The sequence below is a fragment of the Terrapene carolina genome, unplaced genomic scaffold (assembly GCF_002925995.2).
Source record: "Terrapene carolina triunguis isolate 2854851 unplaced genomic scaffold, T_m_triunguis-2.0 Scaffold39509, whole genome shotgun sequence".
Taxonomy (NCBI): Eukaryota; Metazoa; Chordata; order Testudines; family Emydidae; genus Terrapene; species Terrapene triunguis.
In genome coordinates, this window is record NW_020703860.1 from 1 (window position 1) to 4,099 (window position 4,099).

General features: G+C 49.4%; 1 long non-coding RNA gene across 1 annotated transcript; it reads left to right on the plus strand.

Moving 5' to 3' along the window:
- The first annotated feature begins 1,688 nt into the window (after positions 1 to 1,688).
- LOC112103609 lies at positions 1,689 to 3,518 on the plus strand. Its single transcript, XR_002907851.2, has 2 exons — positions 1,689 to 2,455; positions 2,863 to 3,518. It is a non-coding gene; the product is annotated as an uncharacterized LOC112103609 (long non-coding RNA).
- Positions 3,519 to 4,099: the final 581 nt, after the last annotated feature.

Consider the following 4,099-nt stretch of genomic DNA (forward strand, 5'->3'; position numbering starts at 1 on the left):
TGGCTGTTATTGGCTCTCAGCTAGGTGGACCCGATATTTCGGTAACAGTTTCTGGCGACCCAGATGGGACTCTCCTAGCTCGGACATTGGACTCCGGACGGCTGCGGCGAACTGGGAACGGCGCCAACGGGGTGTTTCGCCCCTTTTCTCTGCTTCACCGCAGCCCCTGGGGTTTGTGCTCCGATAAGGTGAGTCCTAATAGGATAAGGAGACACTATCTGGTTCTGGTTTGGTTTGGTTTTGGTTTTGGTTAACCGGTTAATGAATTTCTGTCTTATACATTGGGCGTTAGGTGTGTGAACGGAACTGAGCCTCTCATTCGTAATTCCTCAGAGTGGAAGCCATCGCGTGCGATGAAGCTCTGAGGTTGAATTGGGGTCCTTCTGTCCCGTCCCCTGTAGCGGTCAGTATTAGTAGAAATTCCTGTAATAGGATCCTATTAGACCATAATTCCTTCTGTTCTCTGTGTAATTCTCTGTTAGAGTGTCAGCAGGCAGATAGGTGGGTCTCCGATTAGGCCATAATTCCCTTTGTTCTCTGTGTAATTCTCTGTTAGAGTGTCAGCAGGCAGATGGGTGGGTCTCTGGTAAAACCCTCAAAGGACAGTCCTTTGGATTATATGTTAAGTAAATGGCCCTTACCCGGTGTTCAAAAAGGGATGTCAAGGAAGCGTTTTTTACAACTTTGCATCCAGGATTGGCCAGCCCTGGGGACTGCATGGCCCGAGTATGGCTCCTTTGATATTCCTACCCATTTAACCCCCTTACGCCTGACATTGGAAAACCAAGCACCGGGGCAAATGGACTATTGGTTTTTGTGGGACGATGAGGCCCATCGTCGCATGAAGAAGGTACAGATTCAAGCCCCCCTATTCCCGAAAGCTTCTGCCCCTCGTGAGGCTGATTATTCAAGCGAATCAGCTAGTGGAGCCACCAGCAGTGGGTACACTACCTCCCTGTCTGTTCCCAGCCTTAGCCCGTCCCATACAAGGAAGGGGGCACTTTATGGGGACGAGGTAATTATCCAAGCACCCCTCCGGACCATCCCAGTCCCTACAACGGATGGGAATGTTGTAGACCGTTATGTTCATGTCCCCTTTACCACTGCTGACCTTATGAACTGGCAAACCACTACACCTCGCCTTAGGGACGACCCGGACGTCGTTCACAGGCGATTCCGTGCCATTTTCCAGTCTCATAATCCTGATTGGCAAGACGTGGGCCAACTTTTAGATTGCTTGTTGCGCACGGAAGAGAAAGAGCGGGTACTGAGGGGGGCCCGGGAGGCTGCAGAGGCTGCCAACGACGGTCGCAATTTTATAAGGCTCGCCAATCCGCCCCATTGGAACCCGAATGATTTGACCCAACAAGCAGATCTGAAGAAATTCCTAGACTATATTTTGACAGGCATAAAACAGGCGGGAGAAAGAACTTTAGATTGGACAAAGGTTCATAATACTGTGCAAGGGAAAGAAGAACACCCTTCTGGCTTTTATGAGAGACTTTGTAAAGCATTTTGTATCCATACTAATATAGATCCCAAGGCCATGGACACACAGTCCACGGTCAGGCTTATTTTTATTTCCCAGTCAGCCCCGGACATCAAGAAGCGGTTGCAGCAGCTCGAGGGTGCTGAAGGAAAATCCCTGGAGGAACTGGTAAGCGTGGCCACCTGAGTATATCATACAAGGGAAAAAGTTCAAGAGACCAAACAGGTGAGGATGCTAGCAGCCCTTGTAAACACTGGAAATGAACAACAGGGAGGGCGGCAGGGACCCCCCAGGTGGCAACCAAAATCAGATTATGGGGGGACCCCGAGACATGCCAATGACATATGTAACTACTGTAAGCAGCTTGGCCACTGGAAGAGAGAGTGTCCGAACCGACCTACCGGACGACAACCCCGTCGCCCAGACCGACCTCAACAACAGATGGCTGTGACAAGAACAGACGCTGTTGCTAATGAGGAATGACGGAAACCAGGGGGTCCTCTTGTCACCTATTCAAATGATTTTACCACTTATGTTTGTTCCTCCACAGACCCCCAGGTTCGCCTAACATTGGGAGGAACCACCTATTTTTGTCTTTTGGATTCAGGGGCTGCACTTTCTACTGTTACTGCCAAGCCGGAGAGAGGAAGCCTTACAGATAAGAGCATTCCGGTAATGGGTATAGGCGGGAAGCCATTTGACTGTTCTGTATTACAGGAGGCTGCTGTAGAAATCTCTGGTGTCTCCGCCTCCCATGCCTTTCTGCTAGCCCCGGATTCCCCAGTTAATCTCTTAGGCAGAGATCTGTTGTGTAAACTACGTGCTCAGATTTTCTTTTCAGATGACAAAATCATTCTTCGGTTGCCTCAGACCCAACTTCCCCAGCTGTGTGCTGTTCTAACCCAAGTTTCAAAGGACCCGATCCTGCCTGCGGACCCAATCTTACCCGAGCGACTCAGACAGGAGGTAAACATCTCCCTGTGGGGCACTTCAAGGGCAGACTTGGGGACTCTCCAGACAGAGCCAGTGCGTATAACCCTGAAGCCAGGCATTGAAATTCCTCGGATTCGTCAGTATCCCATCCCCCAGGAAGCTCTGCTTGGCCTCCGGAGTCTTATCACCACATTCCTGCGGTTGGGAGTGCTGGTTCACACCAAGTCTCCTTTCAATACTCCCATTCTGCCAGTAAAAAAAAACCTGACATGGACTCAGAGGGAAAACCGGTATACCGATTTGTCCAGGACTTACGTGCAGTAAATAAGGTTGTTCAAACTAGACACAATGTGGTACCAAACCCTCACACAATCCTGACTGCCATTCCAGCAGGTACTGCTTGTTATTCAGTAATAGACTTGTGTAATGCTTTTTTTTAGTATTCCTCTAGATAAGGACAGCTGGGGCCACGCTTACCAATTCAATTTCAGTCCCTACTCGCTGATGTTCCTGCCCACCGGATCGCTCCAGGAGACTGGGTCTATGTGAAAGAGTGGAAACACGAGCCTCTCCAACCCCGGTGGGCGGGCCCTTTCCAAGTCCTTCTTACCTCTCACACTGCTATTCGAGTGAGAGAGCGAGACACTTGGATACACCACACCCGAGTCAAGCTAGCCCCTAGGACGGGGCCAGAAGCAGACGACTTCGGACCTCGAGGGAGCACCGCCAGCTCTTCCCACCGCGACCCGGAAGAGCCAGAAACAGACGATACCTGGAAAGCTGAACCTCTTGAGGGACTAAAGCTTCTGTTCCGGCAGACAAAATCCTGAGACTTTATAACTATGGGTTCTCAGACGGTGCTGCAGTGGCTATTGCTTTTGGGTTTGCCCCTTGTACAAGCTAACCCACACCCAGCCACTAAACCTCTTCAGTGAATAGCCACGTTGGGACACTTATCTGATTGTTGGCTGTGTCACAAAACCCGCTCTGAGGAAGGAATAGGATTGTGGGCTGTACCTGCAAATCTTTCTGAAGTACTCTCCTTACAGGTAGAACGGAAAACTGAATGGGCATGGATTGGGGAATATCAATATGACAAATATGGGAGAAGGTTTGAAGTTTGGCATTATTACTGGGCAGCTAAGGGGGTCCCTCTTTTTGAAGTTCTTGGGATTGGGTATAACATGCCCCTTTGTTTGGAAAATGCTGAAGGAAGTGGGAGGGAAGTGGCCTACCTTCCTCTGGAGGCCTGTGATCAAACCCTTCGGTTTGAGGTCAGAAATGGAACCTTTTACCCTTTAAATACCCCTGAGAATGCCCAAAAACCCCATTGTCTCCTGCACATGGCCATGACTGTGAGACCAACAGGCATTTGTTATCAAGGGCAGTGGTTTCCCTCATTCCTCCCATTAGGCCCCATAAATAAGACACATATGTATTATATGGATTCTTTTCTTTCTTTTCTTTCTATGTGTTATCTGGATAATGATATAATGTGCCAAATGCCTGTGTAATGCTATGATCAAAAGCTCTGCTGTCCATAAGAAAACCCAGTATCTGTCCCTCCAGCTTGATCGCAAATTGCGTAACGGGCCTGACAATTTTTGAATTTGTCAGGCCCGAAGGGGGGACTGTGAAAGTTACTAATGACCCCCCTTAATTCCAGCAGTCCTTATG